Source organism: Cupressus sempervirens, chromosome 1, assembly GCF_028749045.1.
Source record: "Cupressus sempervirens isolate cs-2001-9-10 chromosome 1, ASM2874904v1, whole genome shotgun sequence".
NCBI classification, from domain to species: Eukaryota; Viridiplantae; Streptophyta; class Pinopsida; order Cupressales; family Cupressaceae; genus Cupressus; species Cupressus sempervirens.
This window is the reverse complement of record NC_143118.1, coordinates 364567987-364590839: the sequence shown is the minus strand read 5'-3', so window position 1 is coordinate 364590839 and position 22853 is coordinate 364567987.

The following is a 22853-nucleotide window of genomic DNA, read 5'->3' as shown; positions in this document are numbered from 1 at the left end:
TGGTGTGTAATGTGGAAGACATAGAAGGTAATTCATTACCTACCTAAAAAAATAGATTGCTTTGGCCAAAGCTTTGTTTCACATATGTTTCACTAATATGCTTGGTTAGCTATTATTTTATCTCTACCACCTTTTGTCTATGATATCTACTTACGATGGACTATTAAGTAGTTAGATTTATAGTTTCACCATTTTCATCTAATCCATTAGTGTCAAGTTGCTAGGCTTCTCATGTAGGGTCAGTGTGCTTATCATTAGGGGATAAGAAAGGGGAGCTAACCACCCTATGGTTGGGAATTTGGTAGACAAAATTCCAAGGAAGTATAAATATTTGTGGAAGCATCAAACCCTAGGTTTGAGCCACAATTGGAATGCTTTGTTGATAGACAAACAAGCATCTAGGCCACACTCCTATCTTGGGATTTGTAGTTGGACATGTAGTCCCATGCTTAGGAAAATAGAGATGCAAATAGTGCAGTACCATGATTTTTTCATGATCGTGATGTTCTTTGAGGGTATCAAACAATGAATTTTAATAGATGTTTATAACTTGTTATTGATGTATTAACTCTCAACTAATGGTCAAATTAATTGATATTCATGTATTTAATTATGCTCCTTTGATATGATGATTTATTTGATTATTTAGAAACTTGAAAGACAATGTACTTCAAAAGAAGACTAAGCTTGATTAAGTCAGTATGATGCTTAAATTGAAGAAATGCAATTCTTTTGACTAAGTCTTAGCAGATGACTAACTAAGACATGACTTGACTTTTTTTTACTATGTATGCCTTATTTGATGACATGGCATTTACAATAAAAGGAGGGTCTTTTATTTTACTAGTCTTAGTAAATGAACGACTAAGACTTGACTTTAATGACTCTTGTTGATCATGCATTATTCTATGCCTTATTAATGATATGGTTATTTGTTAGAAGATGGGGTCTTTACATTTGGATGCATTGTTATAGGCATATGACACACCAAAAATATTGATCTTATATGATGATGAATTATCATGATGAACTGAGATACTTATGGTTAAGAACCCTCTGTGCTGTGTTGATGTACATGTGAATTATGAATCATATTTAGATAAAATATTTATATGAAATATATTGTGTATAGATGAAATATGTGACTATCAAGAAATGACTTCAAATTTCATTGAAAATGAAAAAATGTCATGAAGGACTAGGTCTAAATAAATAAATAAATATGGACCCACAAGTCTTTGCAGGTATATTGAGAAAATCAAGGGATGGTTGTCTTACCTAGTGGGCACAAAATTCTTGCTGGTACGTATATATGATTTAATTACTTGTAATCAAATTAGAGAGAATGTGATTCAAGGATATAAGTTTTTTAATGGATATATCTAATCTTGATGTTGAGGCTTGAAATTTTTCTAGCATAAGCTATGGATATACTAATGGAACTAAACAAATGTTATAAGTCTCTACAAATGAGTATGACAGGTATATGAAATAGAATATCCGAAAATAATGGTGAATTAAATGTCATGTTGTGGTATGGTACTGTTATTGAAATTTTTCACATGTGTAAAATTTAAGTATTCATATAAGAAAAGTACATAAATGCCATTCATTTCACAAAAAATAGAAATGCCCTTGTATTATGCATTTTCAAATATACAATTGATGTTTTCAAAAAATGAAATGAATTGATATGCTGAAAGGAAAAGATCTCACACAAGTTGTGAGTATAGCTTGCTACATCTAACCTTCTTTCATAAAGGAACACACAAATAGATAACATATGTTTAAAAGAAAGAAGTGAGAATAGAGATAACTAGTCATTTCCTTTTGCTTTGACTGGTTATGAATTTCTTGGCGTGCTTGTCATCCAACTCCAAGCTTTGCATTCTTTAGTAGCTACAAAAATGAAGGAAAATGGTATTAGATCCCGAAGGATCTAAGCAATGACTGCATATCTCTACTACTACACATATTTTATTTGTCGATGCATTTTGTTACCAAAGAAAGTAAGCAGTGACATTGAAATCTAATGCTGAAAGATATTTTGGAGTAAGCTTTTCAAAGAAATAAAATTCATTTTTGGGCGTCATGAGCCCTTGCTTGAACCTCATGGAATACTATTTACAATATCACAGAATGGAATAATTCAACACTTAGGGGGTTGTTTCAGAATATGATGAAAAGATTGCAGCAAGGTGAAAGAGTTTTTTATTTTAAAAAATGCCATAAGTGAGATGACTTCAGCTGCAGATTATTTAACAAAAACATAAAAGATGTCCATGAAAGAAACTAAATGAGATAAGGGACATAAAATGGAAACAAAGTTTTACTTTCTCCCCATCATTTAAAGCCATGCATAGCAAAGAAGATGCAGATACAAGATACAATATGCTGACCAAAGCCACAGAAACCTTTAATGTTGGATTTTGAAAATGTTGTCTTTTGGAGCCTCACATTTGGGATCAGCCATTCCTCTAATGCCTAAGCACCATGAACATGGTTCTACATTAACAGGGAAAGATCCTAATTAAATGCCTTTCAATAGAGAGAAGAGTGACCAGTCATTGTTATAAGGAACAAGGGTATAAATTTGCCCAAGCAGTTGTTTTCAAGAAGGAAAGGTACATAAAAATCCCTATACAGGAAGTGTCAAGTGCTCAAATATGCCACAGTTGAAGAAGATTGGAAGTCAGCTTTGAATAATCGTAGGTCTGAGACAAAAGTTCATGTGATGGCTGGTAAGCAACAGAACGTCATAAAGTCTATTTTGGATAATGCACTTTGTGTCAAGGCCTAGCTACAAAGATTAACTTTTAATTCTCAAATTATTATGGCTCAGTTGGCTTCATTCAAAATGGACATAGCAATGTGAAAGTAAGAATGGCTTCATAGAATGAACTGAATCCCAGTGGCAAAGCAATTACTAGTACTTCACCACAGCATTAGCAACCAAATAGTGGTCTTCAAGTGATTAATGATATAGCAGATATAGATCCAAAGGAAGTTATTTCATGTGTAGCTTGTCAAAGAACTATTCATATGTAACATTAAGTAGGCAAAAAGAGAAAAGCAATAACAAAAAAAGATAGAGAGAATTTGAAAATGAAAGAGATTCTTGGTTTTCCCAAATGAAGATTCTAGGCTTCTAAGAGTAAAATTAATGACTATTAGAAGTCGCAAGTCCCATTCAATTTTTAGGATGGTCATAGAAAGCAGAGTCAAGGGTGCTAAGAGAAATGGGAGTTCATATGAAAAGGATGTTGTTAGAGTTTATATTTTGAATTTTGGTAGACATAGTTGGTTCTAAGCGAGTTCTCAAGACTGGAGTAGGTGGAGTCCATCTCAAGGAAGGAACCCACATTAATAAAAGCTTAACGAGTCTTGGCACTATAATCAACAAACCCAGAAAGGAAAGTACTTCAATTCTCAACAAACATAGGCATAGTGTCTTGCACATGACGGTTGCACTTGGGTATGAATGGGAAATAAGTCCAATACTGAATATTGGTGTTGGAATTAACTTTTGAGATGAACATGGATGGACTACTCTTCATCAGGTTGCACACTATGACAGAGCTATTGACTCTATGATAGATAGAAGTAACGTCCAGCAAATATGACTTCCAACAAATACATTAATAGTAGCAACATGATGCAAAATCAAAACAGCAATCAATAAATAGCAAGTTAAGCACGTATCGAGTAAAACCCATGTGCAAACTTTTTGAAATTGGAATGTACATCTTTCAAAAATAACATACCTTCCAAGTTCAACAAAGGCGGCTTTAGCCTTAAAATCCAATAAAACTCTCATGGCAGTAGCTTTACAACAAAAAACAAGAGAAATCTTCGAATAGAAGCTCTTCCAATGGCAGCACACACAAACCAGCAAACCCTCATTTTCATTCACATGAGTTCATCGAATGCAAAATGATAAAATGAGTAAGGTTAAGGGTTATGAAAACCTTATAGTGTGCCACTTTTCCATTTTTCATACTCTTTTTGAAGTCTTTAGGTTGTGCCATGGGATTTTAATCACTTTTTAAACTTTATATTTATTAAGAGAAAGGAAAGGAGAGGGGGGTTTAATGTTTATGCCTTAGGGGTCTTTTCTTATTTGTTTCTTTTTGCATAAATTCTAATGTTTTATAGGGAGAATATTTTAATGATATAATTATAAGTCATTAGATATTTTTATATCTTTAATGCAAAAAGGATTCTTTAAGGAAAGAGTCAGTTGGGAAACATGTAGAGAAAATATAGGAGGTCGAATTTGACTTTGCCAAGTCAGTTTGTGGGTCTTTATGACTTGTTGCAGCATTTTTGGGGTAGTTTTGATAAGTCGTGGGGGGTAGTTATGAGTTAGTGGAGTCAAATGTGTTATAAAACTTTATTTTTGGAAGTTTGTAGGCCCTGATTTGGGGGCTTTCTTTCTACATTCGATCCAAGTGTTGGGTTTGTACTTAATGAGTTTTGCAACTCATTTTTCAGGAGTTCTTATTATGCAGAGAAGTGGATGTGACTTCTATTTTGAGTCTTATTTCTTTTTTGCATAATTTGTAATTCATCTTGAGAAATTCAATACAAGTGACAGAATTGTGTTCATGTTATTTTGGTGTTACTTATTAAGCCTTCTTTCTTCCTGCAATTCTGTGTGTGTATTAAAATGATTTGATGAAGTAATTTGTGAGCTTTTATTGTTCCTTATTAGTTTGTCTCATTTCAGCACCTGGGTGTAGGAAAGTAAGTCTACCTACAGGTTGTAGTTTGTGTTTTAAAACCTTATTACAAATTATTTATGCAGGTCTTTATAAAAAGATGTGTTTTTTGCATGTGCTCCAAGTAGTTGTCTGATCCTTCTCTATTAAGTGTGTTTAAGTTTTCCATATCATTTTGGTGTATCACCATCTTCTAGTTTAGGCTATAGGTTTAGGTTCATTTTCAGCAATTTCTTCCCTTTTCCCTGAAGTTTAAGTTAGGATTTTGGAAATATCACTGAATATTCAATAGAAGCCAGCCTAGAATACAGAGGTCTCATTTCATTTGCATGTCCCACATAGTGAAGTGATTCCCATGTTAAGTCAAGATTGTTGAACTCTTTCAATTCAGTACTGGGTGCAAATCCTAAAACTTAATAGGTACAATAAGCATAGATATGGTAAGTACAGATAGGTATTTGTATACTTCATTTTTATGATATTAAGAAGCTTTATTTTGACAACATTGAGACAAGAGAATGCTAGATTTTGATTTTGATTTTGAGTTTGATTATGATTATGATTTAGACTGATGTTTGGATGTTGTTCTTGTATATGTAACAAATGAAACAACACATTATTAATAGAGGGGGAAATATTGTTGAAGAGAGGTATTTCTAACCTTGTAAAATTGAAAGATGGTAATGGAATTCACACACATAGGAAAATTATTTCTGCATTAAAAAAAAATGTGTTCTTGAAATTTCTTAAGAAAACATAGTTTAGATACTTGAATAGAGATTGTGATGATACATTGAAAAGTACATGTAACTAATAAGAAAAAGGGTTTAATATGCGTTCATATCATGGAGAGTAAACATGTTCATCTTAACTATGTGCTTAAATCAAAATAATATTTTGGTCACATACATCTACTACTAATTGAGTAGTAGGAATGAATGTTACAATATATTTTGTAGATAATGAAAAGGTAGTTATGAAATGGTAATTATTCGTAGGTTAACATTAATTTTTCCCTAGAGCATCAAGGATGATGCATCTTTTAAGGAGGGAAGGATGTCACAATCCATGTTTGGTCTGAGCGCACCACTTTGGTGGAGCCCACTATTTCCATTGTGACAAGATTTTAGTGGAGCATTTATTAGTTGTTAATTCTTTAATGATAGTGGAATGAATATGCCCCATTTCAAGCATGAAACTGTGTGCTTAGTAAAAAAAATGAAATTTATTCTAGGTAGAAGAATCTATCAAATTCATTCTTCTCTATCTTGATAGTGTTCACTCTACTATAAAAGAAGGTACAAAGAATAGAAAGAAAATAGAGATGAAGGGTGTTAATTTAAAAGTTAGATAGTAATAAAAATGGGAGGAGGATTTTTGCAAAGAATAGGAATTAATAAGAGTATTCACAAGAAGCATCCTTAATGGTTTCATTTCTCCCTTTCTCTTGTTTTTTTTTTTTGGTTTTTCTTTCTTCTTAGACATTATCATGATAAATGAATAGTTGGATTGAGTGTTTTAAATTATTTGCACTAAATTGTTATGTTCTTTTAAATTTGTGTTATCTCAAATTGTGATATGTACAAGATTATTCCTAGAAATATAGATACTAGTGTTATGAATCTTTATAGATAAAGATTGATTTCTTCATTCTTATTTACTCTGTTTGTAAATACATTTATATTTATTATAGCATTATTTTGCATCTACTTCATTATTTTTAGATATTGTGATATTGAAAAGGAAATTGGTTATTCTCAAATATTAGCTTTGCAGGACTAGTTGGAATATTGATACTTATTTAGGTTCAATTGTTGGGATTTAATTAAATCTAGCATTAAGACAAGAAGACTAGTGTAATACTTTTGAAGGATTTATATAATCCAACACTCTATTTGATGCAAGAGGGAAGAAAAACCATGTGTTAAACATTTTAAATTTATCAAATGTATAATGTTGGTTCTAAAATTTATAACTCTTTGACCAAGGTCTCCTTAATGGTATTGGGCTTTTATATGTTGTTAAAAAGTATTAGACTCTAATATTTAATTATCTATTGAGAAGTTCATCACTCTTAATCTTACATTTAACTATTCTCCATACTCTCTTGATAAGATTTTGGGAATATAAGGTATAGGAAATTACTGTGTTCAGACAAATAGAAAACATAATTTTAGTAGGATAAAACTTACAATTGTTATATTGTTGTTGAGATCTTGAAACAAAAATTAGTATAGATAACATTCTAATCTACGTGAGAATGATATTTGATTTTTGTGAATTGAGTTATTAGGACATTTATGACACTAACATTATATGTGACCGTGATTTGGCTCAAAGGATTTATGATAGATACTTAGTGAAATAAAGATATCTTAAATCATTTTTTTTGTAAGATTCAACACAAAACTGACTAAATAGTAGAATTTTTGCGTATAAATTATCTTGGAATAAAAGTAACTTCACTCTATGAACCCTTAAATGATACTTAAAGAGATTAGAGGAACACACACATTAGTAAGTGGAATATTTCATTAACTATATGTTTCAAGAATAGAAATATTCATGTCTATTGGAAAGTATGTATTAGGATAAAATGATGCTTAAAACTTATATGTTTCCATAATGCATAATTTATGTATTGAAATTAAATATTGTTTTCAACAAAGAAGAATGATTATTTTATATCATGGTAAATAGGAAATTCTATTGCTATGGAATAATATCAAATTGTTTCTTATGATACTTCTCATAAATTCCTTGGATCTTATGTGTTAGCTCATAATGATATCCATGTCGAGATATATTGATGCATTGAAAAGTTTTATAAGAAGATATATCGATTTTCTTGATACAAATGGCATATTTAACCAATTGAAGAGATATTGGAATAATTGTATAAATTGGCATGCCTCATAGTTAAGGGATTGATTACTATGCATATGTGAATCATGATAAGTTATGGGTTAAGTGCAAATCTTTTCATAATATTTTGAGAATTACAAGATTATGTTTTGAAAGACAAATATGTTACATTGAAAATAGAATATGAGTGTATCATTTAGCACATATCCCATTACTTCAATTAGTTTTACTTGTTTAGACTTCCTCTAGCTGGGTTGGGTATCCTTCATTTTAGGAAGGATTTCGGGGAAGCATAATTTCTTTGTGGTAGGGCAAAAAAGCACTCCCACAATATTCTCGCCCTTTTAATTTTTGTAAATAGGTATTCATAGTTTCCGTTAGGAAGAACTTTCCAATCTAAAGGTATGTGATAAATGTAGTGCCTGCCCTACTTTGCATTTTGCTATGATGGGTTTTTTGTATTTTACTTTATGAGTCTTTGGTATATTTTCTATTAGTTAAGTCTAATTCAAAGATTTAATTAATGATTTAATTAAATAAAAATTAAAATGATGCTTTAATATTTAATTTAATTTTATTAATTGAAAAATTAATTAAATAAAAAGAATTAAATTTGAAGATAAAAGTTATAAGTTTAGATTTGGAATGTGCTAATATTTATTTAATTTAATACTAATATATTTAGAGTACATTTTTAAATAAATGCTAAATAATATTATTATTTAAGTTAATAAATATTTTATCAATTAAGTTTCAAAAATAAATTTAAGAGTATAAAAGAAATTAATTTATTAAAAATTTCATGACCACATGATAAGTGCATGAGATTTAGAATTAATAAATTAAATTAAAAAGAGTAAAGCGATTATTAAATAAATTAATGTGCATTATTTTAATATTTAATCACATAGGAGTATGCGAACTCTTGTGAGTTGTCATGTTGACAACACAGGAGTTTGCACTCTAATTATGCACGTGTTGTCTACACTTAGGAGTTAGCGCATTATTTGAGCACATGGTGTCTACAACATTTTAGACACCTCATCATGTTTATCTTCTTATCGTGGAAGTTATGTGCTTAGTTGTCATGCTTATGTCCTAGTTCTTTCTAGACACATTCTAGATGCATCTTAGAGGCCTTTATATAGAGGCTCTCCTAGTGTGTATGGACATCCTCATATGCTTCTACAAGCACTCCTAGTCACTTTTGGGGGGCGGGGGGGGTTCGGTCCTTCGAGGAATTACAAATGTTAGAGAAGGAAGGAATTTTCAAAAAGGAGAAGCTTCTAAGAGGAGAAGCTTCTCTACAATTTTTTGAGGCGTAGCGAATTAGCATCAGTGTCTAGGTAGGCACTCGTGATTATTTCACATATTCTATTATGCTCTTTCTCTTCCTGTCTTCATCGTGTCTGTTATGTGTGTCTAAATAACTCTCTATGAATGAATCTTCAATTTTGTAATTCGGGCATGCATTTTGTTTCATCCAATTATGGGAATTAAAAATATTATTGCAATCTTCCCTTAGTAGAATCAAGATTTGGAAATTGATTCGAGTTTGGGTTCCAATTAAAATAGAATCTTATTATTATGCATTAGTTTTATATGATTTAATTAACTAATCTAATTTAATTTAATTTAATTAAGATTAGTTAATAGTAGAAGGAGTCTAATTAATTATTAGTCAATTTTAGTAAATGGATTTTTAAATGAGGGAAAATTAAAAGAAAAGAGATATTAATAAGTGTTTAGTAGAATTAAACAATTGAATTATTAATGAGATTGATTTTACTTAAAATCAATGAAGATTATTTTAAATAAATGATTGTTCTTGAAGTGTTTTAAGGAAATTGTAAACTAATTATTTGAAGGTTGATAAGTATTATTCTATTAATTTGAATAATGGGAGATGCTTCTTGGAATTATTACTAATATGGATTTTAGTAAAATAATGTGAATGATTTTATCTAAAAGTCAATGGGAGTTAGTTTAATGTTTTTAATAAATAAATAATTATCTTCTAATTATTTTAGAAAATTGTTTTAAAATAATGGAGGGATAATTCTATGTTTTATTGAAAGAGATAAATGGGTTGACTTGTAGAAGAATCTTATACTCTTTGAAATATACTCGATACAAAATCTGAAACCTTATATTAGGCTTAACCATGTGATTGCAAAAGCAAACCAAAATATGTGTTAGTATCTTGTTCTTTATGCTATCCATGTTTGGGGTTTGGGTGGTCCTAGAGTGTTGACCAGTTAGGACATCTACCAGAGGCTTGGGAGTTATGTGAATGTGATGACATGTTGATGTTATTTGATCTCGATCTTTTTAAAACCCAACCATGGTAATGTGATGGTGTGCTCTATGAGATGTTTGTATTCACTGTTCATTGATGCTCATCAGCCTACTTGTGTGAAGCTGAGATGTATGTACATGAGACACTTGACTTAACCATTTTTTAGTCATCGATCAGTTATACTTGGATTACTTTCCAGTCGCCTTGATGGGACTAAAGTGTTTGATTTACTTTTGATGATGTCATGTTGTGACATGTTTGACTTGACCATTTTAGAGTCTTCGATCAGTATTATTTGCTTTGAGATGCCTTTTTGGTTGCTTGTGGAGAACCAATGGGTAGTGTGATTTATTTTGAGATTCCTTGCGGTTGCTTGTAGGGAACTGATGGATATTGTGATTATCATTGATACCTTCAGTTGCCAATAGAGAACTATGGACCTTTAATTGATATTGGATATTATGATTATCATTGATATTATTATGAACTATGGACCTTTAATTATTCTTTCATGTGGATGTGGTAGTTGTTAGACTTAGTATTAATTAGATTAAATGTGACTCAACGTCTTGGGATCCTTAAGGAATGTAACCTGTTATGTATGCTTATGTATCCTTTTAGTTGAATGTATGTGATTGCTTCCGCTACTATGTGTTTGATACGAATGGCTTATCTTTCATGATTAAAAAAAAATTGGTTGGAAAACTTAGTAAAAATTTAGGTTAATTCTTTTGGATCCCTTGACGAGGCGTTACAATAAATATGTTATTCATTGTTAATTGATATATAGAGGATTTGATTTGGCTAACATTTTATCTTAGACTAATGTGATATGACAGTTGGATAAAATATCTGAATGATTGTACAGCCACATTGGTCAAATATCCTATATTTATTTGAGGGAACATCTTTCATTGTGAAACAGTTGGATATTTGACTGATGGTCAACATTCTATTCTTCTATTAAATCAAAGGTATGCCATATCTTATGATAGTTTTAGCCAAATTTGTACTTCTTCTATTCTTAAATTATATGAGAACTATTTATATTTGTCGGTTTGTATTTTTGACCTTTGACTTGTTGACCAATGTCTTAGACTTCTCTATTTTGACGATGTGGCATTGAGTTTAGAAAGTCAGTCTTTACAGAATCCTTGTAACTTTTCCATCAGATTTTCAATTGTGTATCCATAAAATTTAATTGATCATATGCTAATAAGTTAGAATCTAAAAATATCTTCCCACAAAACATCTATTATAGAAAATTAATATGAAAATAACATGAAGCACATATAAAGTGAAGAGTAAAAAATAAACTAAAATAATTATAAAAACTAAAACCTAAACTATATTAAAGTTTATCGGCTTAAATATATAAATAAAAATAATCATTTAAAAAAAATCCACAAAAAATTCTTTTATAATTTTTTTGATAGGTAAAAGGCCATGAGGTCCAAGATTGTGTTTAGATTTTAAAAACCATCTCAATCAAGCACCAACAATCAGAAATTTAACCCATTTTAGTGCATGTTTTTTATTTCTAGATTTCTAACTTTGCTCTTGATACTTCCCTGTGACTATACTTGGAAATTAAACTTGGCTATGATCAAATTGTTAGAATGAAAAAAATAATGCTTCATAATTAAAAATGAAACTTATCTCCTATTAACTTTAATTTTAAAATCAAATAGTATATAAGGAAAAAAATTGAATAATCAAAAAAATCACTTGTTAACATTAAAATTCCTTGATATCAACTAAATTAAACATGCTTATTTTGATAGTAAAAGATATAAACCAATTTCTCTTTAAGATCAAGTGTCTAACTTATAGTTATCATATTAGCTTGTCTTATTAGAATCTCTTCTCCATCTCCTCATTTGCTAGCGAGATTATTTACTTCTCTATTACCTTCCCTATAGATATGTTTTATGATTGTTTCTGCGAATTGATCAACGATGGCTAGGGCATATTCAAGTTTAGAATTAAGGATCCAATTTCGGGTGTCTCTTTTTCTTAACGCATTTAGGATAATTTGCAAGTCTCATTTGATAACTAATTTATTAATATATATCTCTTTACTTAAGAGTTAAACCTTCTATCAGGGCCTCTAATATGACTAAGTTATTAGACATGACTCCTATAGGTGTGTCGCATTTAGTTAGACATGAATTTTTATTTGAACAAATAATACATCCTAAGCCTATTGGGCTTCGATTACCTCTAGAGTGTTAGAGTAAATAATTAATTATTAATTATTTATTCTATTTACTTAAGCTTACTTAGGTTAATGCATTCATTTAATATTTAGTATTTAATGCATGTAGTGGTTAGTTGTTGACAACACAGGAGTTTGTTCCATTCTAGCATATTCCATCTTGTTGTGGAAGAGTGCTTGGTTGTCAACCTTATCTTCTACCACCTTTCAGCTTGTTCTACAAGCTTCCATGAGGCCTTTATAAGTGACCTCTCTCTCATTGTAAAATCAACTCAATAACATATTCTCATTGTAAATACATATTTTCTTGTGTTTGCATATTTTCTCTCTCATATTCGTTTAGGGTTTTTCCCTTGCTCCACGCTCTTCCTTCCTTGGCTTCTCTTTGACAGGTTTTCGCATGCAGGTGACCTTGGGCATCTTCAGCATTGGATTTCATCAACTCCAACATGGTATCAGAGTCTTCCTACTACTGCTTGGTTGAAGGATTTTTAAAGCCGTCATTTGGAGTCACAAACCTTAGTTTGTTTATGCATTTTTTCTTCAAATCAGGGGAATAATGAATTTTTGGAGCACTTTTAGCCCAAACGGACACTACCATTGGATTTAGAAGACGCTTTTCAGCTAGGATCCATATAAAATTTGTCAATTTTGGAGACAGAGCTTTGGGAGGCAAAATAATTTTAGTGTAGGGCTGCCGTACGGTCGTACAAACGATTTCGGTGAATAAAAAAAAAATTTTTTAAATTCCACCGATGCTCAGCCCACAGGCCGTCATAGCCGGTTGCATGGCCACCGAACCACCACGACAGCACCGCGGCTGGTGCGCCCCTCCCTCAGGTGGCACCCTCCTCCTCTGCACCACCTGACACCGGCGGCTCCACCCTGTCTATGCCTCTCCTCTGGCAGAAACCTCCTGCATTCTCTGCTCAGCCCTGTCGCCGCTCCTGCACAATCACCGCCACCTATCTACATCAATGCACAGTCAGCATTTTGTAGCGCAATCAACACTTTTCAAGGTGTGACACGTGGTAGGGATGCCATGTGGCCTCTACCATGTTAGCCTTTCTGCCATGTGGCATCTTTTTTTTGCCATGACAGCCTCCAAGCTGTCAATTTTAAGGTAGTGATTTACTGACGTCAGCACTGCATCATCAGCCCTTGCACCTCTCCTAGGTCCTTTTTGACCTACCTTTGGTTTTTTGGCCATAACTTGAGCATACAGAGATATTTTTCCAATCCGAAAGAAGCACCAAAAAGCTGGTTCTGAGACAGAGACATTATTGTAGGTATTTTTAGGTTTTGATGCATTTTTATTGCCCATTTTTTTAGTTGAAGTCCAAAGTTTTTTTTTGACTCCAGCATGCATATCTTGCGTCCCATGTCAGTTTTTTGAAAACTTTATATTTTTGGAAAGCTAGTTCTATCACCTTTTTAGAAATGTGGTCATTTTTCTTAGATTTTGGCCCATTTTCTTTCTATCATATTTTTGATGTTTTTTCTCTATGGTGGATATCTTGGGTGTTTTAGGTCTGAGGATTGTTTTCCTGGCATGCTTTCTTTTGTTTTGTGCTATACTTTGTTTTGTGTCAGCTTTTTTCCTATTCTGATCATTGTAGCTATCACTTGTAACCACTTTTGTATGCGCACTAAGATAAAGTGTCACTTTTGCATTTCGAGATCATGAACATTGTTTTGAGTCAGTTGTACATGCACTATTTTTATAAAGCACCATGGGGGGGATAGTTGTTTGTTGTTTTAGGCATTCTCCCTTTGTCAAGTGAGTGTCCCTTCCATGACATTAGCCCCATGTAGCATCAATGTGATCGTGTCTTTATAGGTGTCTGTACCTCTTCCTCTCTCGTCGTTTTTGGTTTGTCTGCAGGAGACTTTGGCCCACCTTCTCAGTTGCCTGTCATCTCACCTCGTATGCATTAAGGAGGGGTTATGTTGTTGTTTTAATGCATTTTAAGTTCGATGGTTCGATAGTCTGAACTATGTATTTAGTGGTTGATCCTATATACAAGGCGATTGCAGTGGCTGGCCACCTATGCATTTCAGTGAGATGGATCATCTACCATATAGACATGCTCGGTTCGTGCCTTCTTCTTCCATGGAGGTTTTTCATATCAGTAGTTTTCTTCTTGATGGCAAAGTTTTTGCGGCTTCTTCATGCTTCAATGATGCTCTTCATGATCACTCTTTGTTCCTGTTTTAGGGGACATTCCCCTAGTTGGAGGCTTCTTTAGTTCTTCACTAGGTTCTTACCTCTTTTTGGGGGAGGGTTTTTCCCATGTGGTTTTCTTTCTTTCCCCATTTACAAAGGTTGCATCTTTTGCATTTGTACATGGGTACCTAACATGGCCTTGTTGCCAAGACCCATTTCTGCATTTCTTAGTTTTGGGAGCTTAAGGCATTCCCCTAAGTTGCACTTAAGGGGGGGTGTTAGAGTAAATAATTAATTATTAATTATTTATTCTATTTACTTAAGCTTACTTAGGTTATGCATTCATTTAATATTTAGTATTTAATGCATGCAGTGGTTAGTTGTTGACAACATGAGAGTTTGTTCCCTTCTAGCATATTCCACCTTTTTGTGGAAGAGTGCTTGGTTGTTAACCTTATCTTCTACCACCTTCCATCTTGTTCTACAAGCTTCCATGAGGCCTTTATAAGCGACCTCTCTCTCATTGTAAAATCAACTCAATAACATATTCTCATTGTAAATACATATTTTCTTGTGTTTGCATATTTTCTCTCTCATGTTCGTTTAGGGTTTTTCCCTTACTCCATGCTCTTCCTTCCTTGGCTTCTCTTTGATAGGTTTTCGCATGCAGGTGATCTTGGGCATCTTCGGAGTTGGATTTCATCAACTCCAACATAGAGGTCTCATCAGAATTTAACTTTGACCATCTTGCAGTCCAAGGGGTTACCATTTACATTCTTTTCTAGAGATCTTGCTATATTTTGAGTATATCATTGGTGGATTAATTATTTTAAACCATTTTTTACACATCTCTGCATCTCAGTCTGAAAATGAACCTTCCTCCTTATATGAGTTACTTAGATTGTCATTAGCTACCTCAATAATACAAGCCTCTAGTTTATTTAAAAAGATGATAGATCCATCTTTTCATTACAAAAAAAAATATTTTATTCATTTCTTTCCATAATTCCCATAGGAGTATGGAAGGGTATATTTTCATTAATTAATGTAAACCTTAGAACAACCATGTTTAGGCCAATTTTTAAATTTTTTTTATAGGTTATCTAAAAATGTGGTTTTCCAATTTAATATTTTACATAAGCAATACCAACAATTCTTAGCAAAGGGATAGTCATAAAGCAAGTATTAAGATGTTTCATATTTTTTTTGCAAAGTGGGCATCTAGATGGTCCTTCAAAACCTATCTTGGTAAACTTATATGTTGTTGTAAGATCCATGTCCTAATCATTGCCAAATTAGCACATATGCGAGAAATGCAAAATTCAAAAGAGAGACCCTAGTTGACTAGTCAACCATTCAAATAATTAAACCATGATCAAGATTTAATAAAGAGTCATCAATGTCACTAACCAAAAATAAGATGACTAGTAATTATTATTAACTAAGCAATTAGGATGTTGATTCAGTGATGATGACCTATACACCATACCTCCATGACATAATAATAAAATTTCATACATATGATTGTACAATAAACAATTGGATGCATCAATACTTTCATCCCATCATGATGATTACATCAATTACATCATATAAGATGATTTCATACATTATATCACATGAAGAGTTTAAAACAAGTTGCCTTAGTCAAGTGTCCCTTTGCAAGTCTTAGTCTCCACGGCCATCAGACATGGTCCATCCACTATTAGAGATGGTAGTGCGGTCTAGGTTCTTTTACCATGCCAACCATGGAGTGTATAGCTCCCTTGGGGTCCTTCTTGACATGAAGAATGTCTTGAACCTAGCATGAGAAGCCTAGCAACTTAGAACAAGAGAATCGAATGGATCTAATACAGCCTCGAAACATACTACATTCCACATAGGTCTAAGTAGTCTAATCACAGATTGTGGTAGGGAAGTAAAATAACAACATATCTACACATATACAATGAAATAAATGGCTTTGGCCAAAGTTCTTTGAACCAAATTCAACTGTTAGAAAGAAAGAAAAGGCATTGTATCAATTTCCAATTAGAAATAGCAGATAGAAAGAAACAAAGCATACTATATCCATTTATATCCCTCCCAATTTTCCACATTACACCCATCCCATAAGGAATTCTAAATACACTCAATTAGAGGACAATGAGTCATTAACTAGTAGTAACTTCCAAATGAATAATCAACTCATATGCACAAAAATAGATTATTCTCTTGATGCTTTTGTGTTAAGAAGTAATTTGAACTAAAATAAGAGATACTACTTTATCTCAAAAATGTTGGAATTCGTATGCATGAAAACTAATCATTGAGAGCTTCCATTATGGAGAAGTAAACATAATCAAGCTAAGAGATTCTCCTTAATCTCAAAATTACTGAAAGTCATATGCACACTAGTATTCAAATGTTTAAGGAGACACAAGTTCTAAAATATGATATTCATAATAATATTCATTATTGAACAAAAATGTTTGTAATTAGTCATCACAAGTTTACAAATATGCATCCATCGATTTCTTATTTGCAATACAAAACAAAAGCACTATTTTGTTTAAGTTGCACTTAGTTTTATACTATGCATTTAATGTGCTTTGGTTACAAATCAGAAAATTAGGAAACATTCATAAGCATTTTGTAATGCTATCATCTAATCAAAAATTTACTCGTTATGTCTCCCATGGTTTATTTAAGAATGTTTAGATTGCACAGTAATAAAAATTACATTCCAATTTATAGTCATCATAATAAACTTGTTTTTTGTCTACTCTACAACATTCTCTATGCATTTATCAAAGGAAAACACTTGCCCTTCTAAAATCTATCTTCTTACCATGACAAGTTTCAAATAATAAATATAAACTATTTGACCGTATTTTTATATTCAAAATCTCTATGTTAAATATTCAACCAATTTACCATCACAACCCTTGCCATCTGTTACATATTTAATTGTTCACTATTGCCTACATTGCAATTAAAATTGTAGAAATTTTTGACTAGTATAGAGTCATTGAATGATGATTGCTCCCTCATTCAGAAGCCAACAACAGTTGATTTTATTTTCATAAGAAATGAGTTTAATCATAGGCATAATGTATCTTCAATCATTGAAAATGAAAGAATATAGGCTTCAAGTTCATTACACCTCAAGATGTTGTGTTGCTAATGGAAAATACCATAGGTTCCATTTCTTTAATAAGATCATGGGTTAGGCAGTTTGGTTCATTCTATACTTGTGAGAGATGTTGGAAGGAATAGATGATTTACAAGTATGATTATTGTTCCCTAATGAAAAGTTAGATCACATTATTTATAAGATGAGATACATAATAGTTCTTTAGCACTTATTTTTAACTCATTCCTTCTATCATTTTTAGTGCATTTATGAACATTTCCTAGAGCTTATTTCTTAGGATACAAATGAGAAATAACCCTATGATAGACCATAATCCATTGTGGATGACAATCAATTGAATTATAAACTATCTGGTAGTATCTCTTATATGCCAATATAGCTCCAATGAAGTGCAACAACCATATGTCTTAATAACATATTTCACTCATACCTCCTTAGTTGATCTCTAATATAACATGCTCACACTCATACATCTACTCATCCATCCATACTCACACACTCATATTTTCTTGTGTACAAATAATATCATCTATATATTGCATCAACCTTGAAATATAAACAAGTTTGACCAAAGATTTAACCTAAATTTCATTATAATCATCATTTTGATCCAATAAATGTTAATTAAGACATATCTAAGATCCAAAATATTCAATCTCTGACATGTCATGATCCATCAATCACGCAAAATCAATTTGAATACACAATCTTACCAAATCAGCAAAGAACACATGAGAATGCTTCAATAAATCCAACGAATCACATAACCTAATGTAATCCAACAACAAGAATTGGACATGATCTAGAAACATCAAAAATTAATGTGAAATACCACATCAACAATATAAACAATTGTCTCATAATCCACAAGTATCTCTACATTGTTCATCATGAACAACAACAAAGAATCTCTATCATTAAAGAATATTAATTTGCCAATCTCCAAATAATAAAATATTTGAGATGAATGTAAATCCATGTACTAAACCCATCACTAAGTTAGAAACCAAAAATATTCCATAACCTATCTACATTGATACAAAAACTGCAACACTATCATCTCTAGAGAAAACTAAAAAAACTAGTAAACCAGTCTTTGGTCAACTAATTGTAATTCACTCAAATCATAACTCAAACCTCTATAAATTGACATTAATCTACTAAAGACATTTATGAAACCATTTGTAATTTTGAAACATATGATTTGCAATATAAGAAATATATTATTCCAATCTCTCCATTGAAATAACTAAGAACACTATTAGGAACAAAGAAATAAGTTGACATCAATGACAAAACATCAATGTCAGCACATACAATGAAACAATCCCAAAAATATTTTTAAAACATCCCAACGAACATGTTGTAGTAAAAGGGTTTCAATTTGAAAACAACTATATAAGAATGAAATGTCAAAAATGCATGGTAAGTGGGTTGTGTTACATTATCCAATATAACTCCATAAAGGGTAGGCATAACAAGATTGAGGTGTTACAAGCTAGAGTTTTCGTTGCACCAAAAGATCAACCTTTCAATGCCCGATACAACCACTAGACTTATAGAACACAAGAGGCAATTAAGCCATGTCACAAATCCAGAAGGGGAATGTTGGTGATTAGTTCAAAAATCCCCCCCCCCCCCCCCCCCCAGTGTTACCTGAGGAGATTTGAACCTATGACCAAGCTCTGATACCCCTTGTTACAAGATAGAGTTGTCATTTCACCAAAAGATCGACCTTTCAATGCCTGATACAACCACTCGACTTATACAAAATAGGAGGCAGTTAAGCCATGACATGAATCCCAAAGGGGAACATTGGTAGTTAGTCCAACATGAGGTGCATAATGTAGTGGCAAAAAAATAAGTGCAATATAAATTGTAAGTTTATAGAAAACTACCTCAAAAATTCTTACTTGGTATAAGATATTAACATGTTCTTGAATTAAAGTAGGGAATTCAATTACTTATAATTCTTCTTTGATGGTAAAAGTGAGTTATTTAAGGATTAAATAGAAAAGATGATAAATAGATTTTTCACTTCTTTGAAAATGACCTTGTTTGGTCAAGGATCAGTGGCAATTGTGCCAAAACTTGCATAGACTACAACTAGTCACTAGTAGATTACAATGGTATCTCCCTTGTATGATGTGAGTATTTGGTATTTTTGTGTACTTTTCACTTGAAAGTACAAAAAGGAGAGAAAAAAAAACTTTAAAAAGGTATGAATATAAACCTCAACAGTATAGACTGCCAAATCTAAGATTCATAAAAGATTACAATTTACAAGGGAGCTTTGAGAATACATATGTAATAATGGTGAGCACTATAACAAATCCTAACATGTGAAGTGATAAGATATATGAGTACATCCAAATCAAGATACCATGAAATGAATGTATTTCTTTGCACCAAGTTAAATGATCCACACAAATTCATAAAATAATCACTAGTTTAACACAAAGTTTTCCCTTTTACGAAAATTACCCCCTTTTACAATGCCAAGCCTTGTAATTAGTAATTATAGGCTCACAGGATAACCTTCTTATAAGCACCTTTTCAAGATAATAACTAAGTTGAGTATGGAAGTTATCCATTCTTTTTGCAACTAACTCTAACTTTGACAAACATCAAAGCTAAAGCCTTAACCTTCAGAAAAATAAAAGTGAAAAACCAAACTTTTACAATTGTAGAGCCCTAAAGATAGATTTCATTGCACTAAGTAGTCATGAATTTGAATAAAACCCAACTCTTGACTTTTTTGAAGTAGGCGATGTTAAATATTCTCATGATCTAGTAGGGAGTTTTTTGTCTTGATCATTGACATATGAGAAGACATTCATGAACATTCTTTTACAAAATACACCTCAGTTGAATCAAATATACCAAATAGATATGTACTTGCATTATTCTAAGATATCTACATTGTACACATATAATATCATAGCTTACTAATGTTGAGTAACAAGTGTCTCAACCTTGCAATTTGTTCTAGATAGTTCTAATTAAATTTTTGCTAGTTTCTACTTGTTTATATATTGAATAAGGTGTATATGATGTCAAACAGGTGCCTTGTCCATAGTAGATATAAGAGGACCATTTTTAGAGCATAGCTGACACATATTATGTTAGTTATAAGGATTAAAACTAGGGGGAAAAAATTTGGATGGGAATACTACTATAACATGGCTTTTTCCTATCTTGGAAATAAAAATGTCAAGAATGGGAAACACTTGGCATGGTGGTTTAGCTTGTAGTATTATAATACAACAAGTAGTTTCCAGGTTGTAAAATCACTATATAATGATGGCTTTGGGGAGGAGTTTGCATCATGGATTTTTGTTTGTAAGGCTAGGTGCTAGAAGGATTCTATCAAAGCTTGAGTTATGGTGATACTCCTATAAGAACTTGCATTGCACGTGTATTGTAATCTTCTTTTGATTCGAAAATACATTATACAAGTTTTGGAGGGTGGCTTTTTTCTCCCCTAAGGGTTTCCTCATGATAATTATCGTGTTATGTGTTCATTGTTATTTGATTGTACTTGTATGCATTTCTTGAGATCTTTATGATACTTAAGTTGAAATTTTCCTAGTCGTCATCTCAAGATTAGTGTAGGAAGCATTTCTACATACCTTTGCTTCCTTACAACTGGTTTCATAGCCTAGCTAGTTTTGGTTCTATTTTTGGGGTATAGATTTTTTTGAGATAATCAAGGTTTGGGTAGGAGCTTGTGCAAAGTATTTCATATTGGTATTACAGGATTGAAAAGATGGCAAGTATATTGGGGAGGATTGATGTAGAGAATTTATTTGGCACAAACTTTGTGATATAGAAGCTAAAGATGGAAGTTTTTTTATTTATTAGGATCTATGGGATAAATGTCTTTGAAGAACCTACTGCAGAGAAGCTTTCGAAGAAGCTAAGTGAGATCTATCAAGTGAAATCACTTGTGAACAAGATTTTCTTGAGGAAGAAGTTGTATTCCTTGAGAATGGAAGAAGGTAGATGAATAATTGAGCATTTGGAAAGATTTAATATGTTGGTGACTCAATTGACCTCAATAGGGGTGCCAATGGATAAAGAAGAGAGGTGCCAAATATTGCTACATTCATTGCCCAACTCATGGGATAGCCTTGTAATGGTTGTAAGAACCACTACAATCATCTTGAAAATGGAGGATGTTGTTGGTTCTCCACTTAATGAGTAGATGAGAAGGAATGTCTCTCTAAATTCTAAAGGGGCTTTGAGTGCTTGAGGAGGACCAAAAGAAAGAGACAAGAATGAAAAGAAGTGTAGTCATTCCAAGTCCAAGAATAAGGGGATATCAAAATCCCCTAGGAATTCCAAGGAAATCTACTAGAATTGTGGAAAACCTAGTCACTTTCTAAAAGGATTGCAAAGAGGAAAAGAAGAAGAAGCAACAAGATTTTGATTCTGAGTCTGAAAAGGAAGATGAAGATTTTTTTATCATAGCCTTGGCAACTCATGCAGGTGATAATGCATGGTTTATAGACTTGGGCACATCTTTCCACATGACTCCTAATAGAAACTAGTTTAAGTATCAAAATCTTGATGGCAGTAAGGTGTATTTGGGTGACACCTCGGTTCTTGATATTGTCAGCCATAGAAGTATTTGTGTGAAATTTTATGATGGTAGAACTAGAAGATTTGATGGTATCTTGCATATCCCAGGACTAGCAAGAATCTTTTTATCTGTTAGCAAACTAATAGATGCAAGTGTGCATGTATAGTTTTCTAAACTAGGTGTGAAAATGGTGAGAGGTGCTATGGAGATAGAAAGAGGAATCATATTGGGTACATTTTACCAGCTTGATGCATGCATAGTTGAGTGCAATAACACTTTTAATAATATTGTGACAAAGAATACTTTGTTCGAAAAAGAGAGGATTTATCTTTCAACACAGGGTTGTGATTTTTGAGTACCCAAGGGTGCTTTATCTATTGAATAAAAGTTTCCTATGGAGAAGACCATGTTATGGCACCAAAGACTCGGCCACATAGGTGAGAAGGGTCTATGGACCTTGTAAAATAAAAACCTTGTTGATAGGTTGAAGGACCACAATCTTCAGTTTGATTTTTGTAAGCATTTTGTCTATGGTAAAAAAAGCCGCATTCAATTTTACTCGAGTTCTCATAAATATTCATGTGTTTTGGATCTAATTCATTTAGATGTATTTGGTCTAGTTGATGTTCCTTCTATTGGTAGATCAATTTATTATGTTTCTTTCGTTGATGATTTTAGTAGAAGAACATGGGTCTTTTTCTTAAGAGTAAATATGAAGTTTTCAGTTGTTTCAAATAATTTAAAGAAATGGTTGAGTTGCAAACTAAAAATCAGATAAAATGTATAAGAAATAATAATGGTAGTGAATATTATTACAATTATATTGATACATTTTGTAAATATTGTGGTATTAAGAGAGAGA